Raw genomic sequence first — 6,951 nt, forward strand, 5'->3', positions numbered from 1 at the left:
CTTCCACACCCACCTTGCATCAGTTCAACTATCAGCTTTCTCCACTCCCATAATGAAGCTGCTGAACATAACCCTGTAGACTGACTCTGCAGCAGTGCTGTGGTCTCTCTCTCTCTTTTTTTTTTTTTTTTTTTGTGGAATTAACAGTCTTTATTGGGCTCAGACCAGGAGGCCGTGGGTCTTGAGGACTTCTGTGTATTTGTCAGTTTTCTTCTCCACGTTCTTCTCTGCCAGTTTCCGTAGCCTCATGAGCTGTTTCTTCTTCCAGTAGTGGATCTTGGCTTTCTCCTTCCTCTTCTCCTCCAGGGTAGCTGTCACTGCCTGGTACTTCTAGCCAACCTCGTGAGCCAGGCGCCCCAGATAGGCAGACTTCCTCATAGGCTTCAGATGCACGACCTTGAGGGCAGCAGGAACTGTCATCCACTGTTTCTTTTCTTAGGGTAGTGGGATGATGTCAAACACCTTGAGGCGGTCCAGGGCAGCCTGGCCTCGCTTGGTTTTGTGGGGCAGCATGCCTCGCAGCGTCCGCCGGAACATGCAGCAGAGGGCCCGGAAGTGGTAGGAGCCTCAGAAGAGTTGGTGTTCATCTGCTTGTGGAGGAAAACCAGGTACTTCAACTAGTTTCTGTGGAAATTGCCAGAAATGGCCGGACGTGGTGCTCACGCCTGTAATCTCAGCACTTTAGGAGGCTAAGCCGGGTGGATCACGTGAGGTCAGGAGTTCAAGACGGGCGAAACCCCGTCTCTACTAAAAATACAAAAAATTAGCTGGGCATGCTGGTGGGCGCCTGTAATCCCGGCTACTCGGGAGGCTGAGGCAGGAGAATTGCTTGAACCCCGGAGGCGGAGGTTGCTTTGAGCCAAGATCGCGTCATTGCACTCCAGCCTGGACAACAAGAGGGAAACTCTCTCAAAAAAGAAAAAAAGAAATTGCCAGAAATGTTGATGCCCTTGCAGCGTATGACCACCACCTTCTGGCCCAGCAGTACCTGCTTAGCCACGATGGCTGCCAGGAGGCCCAGGAGATGGCCTAGACCATGGAGCACCAGGACCTGCACCTCTGCCGTCTTCAGCGGCCGCCTAGGAAAAGCGGTCTCCATTCTTGATTGGGCTCTCATAGGTATTGTGACCTTGATTATCTCTTCACAGTATTAATTAACAAAATTGATTAACCTATTCATTTAACAGCTATTTATTTGTCATCTGTTACACGCCAGGCAATGTGCTACATGTTAAACATGTAGCAGTAGACCAAACAAACAGACATAGTGCCTACCTTCATGGAATTATGGTCTAGTGGAGGGAAGACCCCTTGTTCACTATATACAAACATACTCAGTTGACCCTTGAACAACATGGGGGTTAAGGGGCTGACCCCCTGCACAGTTGAAAATCCATGTATAACTTTTGACTCCCCAAAAATATAACTACTAATAGCTTACTGTTGATCTGATTGATAACATAAATGGTTGATGAACACATATTTTGTATGTTATATGTATTATATACTATATTCTTACACTAAAGTCAGCTAGAGAAAAGAAAATGTTTTTAAGAAAATCACAGAGGGCCAGGTGCAGTGACTCACGCCTGTAATCCCAGCATTTTGGGAGGCCGAGGTGGGCAGATCATTTGCGGTCAGGAGTTTGAGACCATCCTGACCAACATGGTGAAATCCCGTCTCTACTAAAAATACAAAAAAATTAGCCAGGCGTGGTGGTGCATGCCTGTAGTCCCAGCTACTCAGGAGGCTAAGGCAGGAGAATTGCTTGAACCAGAGAGGCGGAGGTTGCAGTGAGCCAAGATTGCACCACTTCACTCCAGGCTGGGTGACAGAGTGAGACTCTGTCTCCAAAAAAAAAAAAAAAAAGAAAATAAAAAGAAAAAAAAAGGAAAATCACAGGGAAGAGAAAATATATTTACTTTATTAAGCGGAAGTGGATCATATAAAGGTGTTTATCCTTGTCATCTTCCCGTTGAATAGCCTGAGCAGGAGGAAGAAGAGGAGAGATTGGTCTTGCTGTCTTGGGGTGGCAGAGGCAGAAGAAAATTCATGTAAACACGGACCCATGCAGTTCAATCCCATGTTGTTCAAGGGCCAACTATAATTACCATTGTGAAGAGTGCTACCAAGGAAAAAGCTCCAAGTATCATAAGAGCATACAATAAGAAGACCTAGCCTAGACTGAAGAATCAGGGAAGGCCTCTCTGAGAAAGTGATATTTAATTCGAGACCCAAAGAAAGGGTTAAAATTAACCAAGTGAAAGGAATAGGAGTGAAATGGAAGTGCTCTCCTGGTATAGGGAAGAGGATCTATGAAGGCCTCAAGGAGGAAAGGAGGAAGGAAATGAAAAGGGTTCCTGTTGAGAGTGTATGGAGGGCTGAGGGTAAGGGTGAGAAGACAATGTGAACCAAATATTTGGGTCATTTCAAGAATTTTGAGCAAGCGTACAATTTCATGCAGAGGGTGGCATGATCTGATATGTCCTTTTAAAAAAGGTCAGCCTGTTCGTAGTATGCTGAAAGGGTTTAGTGGAGGCAAGTTAATCAGATGGGAAGCTATTGTATTAATAGTTGTCCATCTGAAGGCAGATGGCTTAGTGGAGATAGATTCAAGAACCTTCTCTAAGCTCCTGAACGCCCATAACCTACTTCTGGTCCTTTCTCCACCATACCACCACTGCTACCAATTCTGGCAATTGGCTTGCTTCCTACTTCTTAGGAAATTTAAAATATCAGGTGTGAACTTCAATTTCCTGTTTCTACACCTACAAATTTAGCTAACTATACTTCCTTCACTTCCTTCCTGCCAATCTCAGAGAAAGAGGGTCAGATCTCCTTTCTAAGGCTCATCATTCTTCCTTCCACCTTCTCCAAGACCAATACCATGCCCTTGATTAACCACTCCCTCTCCTCTAAACACATGCAATTCCCTTCTAATTAGAAGAACAAAAAACAGGCCCGACACAGTGGCTCACACCTGTAATCACAACACTTTGGGAGGCCGAGGCAGGCGGATCACCTAAGATCAGGAGTTTGTGACCAGCCTGACCAATATGGTGAAACTCTGTCTCTACTAAAAATACAAAAATTAGCCGGGCATGGTGGTGTGGGCCTGTAATCCCAGCTACTCAGGAGGCTGAGGCAGGAGAATTGCTTGAACCTGGGAGGTGGAGGTTGCAGTGAGCTGAGATCACGCCACTGCACTCTAACCTGGGCAACAGAGTGAGACTCCGTCTCAAAAAAAAAAGAAAAACAAAAAACAAAATCCACTCACCTCCTGTCACCCTAGCTACTACCTTATCTCTCCTTCCCTTTATAACAAAAATTCTATAGTCTACTCTTCCTATGTCAGACATAGTGGTGTTCACCAAATACTCTATTCTGCTCCTCGCATTTCCCAGGAACTTTGCTGTTAGGCAGGCTGAGGTGATTAGTATTTCACTCTGGACCACAGTGTAAAATAGCTGGCATGTGACCTCCCAAGATCTCTTCACTTGCTGAGCCAATTGTGGAGAGGATTTTGTCTTCCAGAAGTTGCCCAGCACAGTGAATGAAAATATATTCATATCTCAGCACTTAGTGAAATTCAGAACACTATTGTGTAATTTCAGAACACCAAAGACAAAGAGAAGATTCTAGCAGAGTGTAGTGGCTCATGACTGTAATCCTAACACTTTGGGAGGCCCAGGCAGGAGGATTACTTTAGGCCAGGAGTTAGAGACCAGTTTGGACAACCTAGCAAGACCTTATGTCTACAACAAATTAAAAAATTAGCCAGGTGTGGTGGTGCATGCCTGTAGTCCAAGCTACTCAGGAGGCTGAGGCAGGAGGTTTGCTTAGGTTCACTAGGACCAGGCTGCAGTGAGCTATGATCCTGCCACTGCACTTCATCCTGGGTGACAGAGTGAGACCCTGTCTCTAAAATAAATAAAAATAAATAAATAAATAAGAGAAGATTCTAAAATCTTCCAAAAAGAAACAATGGGTTGTATACAATCAGGAATCAAAATGTCTTTAGGATTCTTAACAACATTGGAATCAAGAAGGGAAGAGAGCAATGGCTTAGAAACTCTGCAAACAAATATTTCCTAAGAATTCTATACTTTGCCACATTATAATCAAGTGTGAAGATTGAAGAAATTTTCAGTCATGCAATGTCTGAAATATACACTTTCTCAGCAAAATATAGGAGTAAACAAACAAACAAGATCCAACAAGGAAAGAGATGAAGAGCACCTGAAGAGTGACAATGAGTAGAGATTCTAGGATCACAGTGTTGCACCAGGTGTCGAGCATAACCAGGCCAAAGAGTAAGGTGATTCAAGAGAGGTTCATTGAGGAGTATCATCAGGTTAAAACTGATGAAGCTACTGGAATAGATATCTCCCAAACAAGGGTGCAAACTGAGAAAGAGGAAGATACAAATTCTAGGCAACAGGAATCCCAACTCAGAAAAAGGCAAAAAAGAATTCTCAGGACGACAGGGAAGAAAAGTGCTGGGAAGACAGCTAAGCGGAAGGGCTAGGGTGCAATCAGATAAGAAAGTGAGTCTCCGGGAGTGTCTAGGAGATTTTCAATTTTTCAAGAGAAAAATTGGAACAGACAGATTACCTGATATAATTGACTACAAGGGAAACTGTAGTGAAAGATTATTGTAAAGTTTCAGAAGAATTAACTATACGTAATAATTACAAAGAAAATTAAGCAGGTGAAAAACCAAGGCACTATTAGATTTAGGAAAAGCAAAGATAGGAAAAGAAATATAATTTTGAGCAGGGCATGGTGGCTCACATCTGTAATCCTTGCACTTTGGGAGGCCGAGGCAGGAGGGTGGATTGAGGCCAGGAGTTCAAGACCAACCTGGGCAACATAGTGAGACCCTGTCTCTACAAAAAATACAAAAATTAGCTGCACATGGTGGCACACACCTGTAGTCCCAGCTACTCAGGAGGCTGAGGTGGAAAAATTGCTTGAGCCGGGGGCACGGAGGCTGCAGTGAGCCAAATTATGCCACTGCACTTCAGCCTGGGTGACAGAGTAAGACCCTGTCTCAAAAAAACAAAAAAATATATAATTTTGGTGTACTTGTAATAACATAACAAGTAAATAGTTGTAAGGCATAATAATGTAAATACTAAATACTGATTTAGCAAAAAAATTGTAGTACAATTCTATTGGGAGTATAGGGGAGAAGAAGCAGTTGGGACAGCGGTATAAGAGAGCTAAATCCTGAATCCACTATACAAGAATTCATTACTTTATGTCTTAAATTGATCAATCAAAAATTAGCATTAGCAGCATATTATTTAGGAAAAGCAGAGATATATAAATGCCAGAAGAACCCTTTAAAATGTCACTTCCAAGATTAGACTATTTAAAAAATGTCTAAAATGGTTACCTTGGAGAAAAGGGACTTGGGAAAATACGGGGGGAGAGGCAGGACAGGGATTATTGGTTTTTCTTACAAGCTTTGTGTTTATGTGGCTTTCTTTTTAAAAGCGTTCTGCATATATTACTTTGAGGAACATTAAATAAAAGTGAAAGTGTATAGAAGCATGCACAAGAAACTGCTGACATTAGGTATCCCTAAAGAGTGAAATTGGCAGGGAGAGGGTTTTTATTTACCCCTTTATATCCTCTGTACTGTTTGAATTTTTATAATAAGCACACATGACTTTTATAATTATAAATAAAAAGCAATAAAACCAATGTGCTACCTCTATTTTCTGCCTTCTTGGGAATTTCATCTCCAGGCTGTTGAGACACCCAAGGAAGTTCTCACCATTACTAGGCTCAAACCCTGTCTGTAGATATGTCTCCTTTAAGCTTGAATGACAGTAGGGCAATAGGGTGGCTCTGTGCGTCTCATGTTGTAGTTTCTCTGCTCAACCAAGAGCCCATCTTAGTTGTTTGGCAAACTCTTATCTTCATGCCATCTGCAAAGGGCAGGAAGCTCTGGTTCGTCTGCTGAGTTAGCCACTGTCCTGCAAACCAAAGAGTTTCTATTGAACTATATGTTGCAGTGCATTCCATTTTTCTTTTGTGAAGTTCTCTCCTCCAACCCTCACTCTATTCCCACTATACAATCTTTTTCATGTTTCTTCTCTTCCCACCTCCCCATCCCTCCTTTCCCCAACCACCTCCTGGTATAGGTATTTCCTGGAGCATATCATAGCTGTAAATATTTATAGCTGTAGTGTGTTTGGGCTATACAAGACAAAACACTGTGAAGTCAATTTCTACATTCATAGTGTATAATTAAAAGCTAAAGGCTGCAAGTAAACCTGCCCAACCTTCACCCCAAAGATATTATCTTTATTGGATGAATCAGGAAACATATCAGCCCTCTGCCATGGAGAGAGACATTGTCACCATCTTCCAAGGCTGTTTGCTAAACAAACATCCTTTGTTTATTTATTTTTTTCAAATTTAATCAACAAATTTTTTACTGTTTCCATTACATGTAAGATTATTATACACTAGATACCAGGGGTCACAAAAGTTGACTAAATGGTTTCTGACTTTGGGGTGTAATAGTTGTTCACCAATAACTCTGATACAAGACATACGAAAAATCCTATAACAGTTGGGAGCAGTGGTGCATACCTGTAATCCCCGCTACTCTGGAGGCTGAGGCAGGAGGATTGTTTTTGTTTTGTTTTGTTTCTTTTCTGACTTCTTGAAATTATTTTATTATTATTATTATTATATTTTAAGTTCTAGGGTACATGGGCACAACGTGCAGGTTTGTTACATATGTATACATGTACCATGTTGGTGTGCTGCGCCCATTAACTCATCATTTACATTAGGTATTTCTCCTAATGCTATCCCTCCCACCTCCCCCAACCCCACAACAGGCCCCGGTGTGTGTTGTTCCCCTTCCTGTGTCCAAGTGATCTCATTTTTCAATTCCCACCTATGAGTGAGAACATGCGGTGTTTGGTT

General features: G+C 42.4%; 1 pseudogene; it reads right to left on the bottom strand.

Moving 5' to 3' along the window:
* Positions 1-1,368, bottom strand: LOC701386 (large ribosomal subunit protein uL13-like; annotated as a pseudogene).
* Positions 1,369-6,951: the final 5,583 nt, after the last annotated feature.

This window comes from Macaca mulatta, chromosome 14 (assembly GCF_049350105.2).
Source record: "Macaca mulatta isolate MMU2019108-1 chromosome 14, T2T-MMU8v2.0, whole genome shotgun sequence".
In the NCBI taxonomy this organism is placed as follows: domain Eukaryota; kingdom Metazoa; phylum Chordata; class Mammalia; order Primates; family Cercopithecidae; genus Macaca; species Macaca mulatta.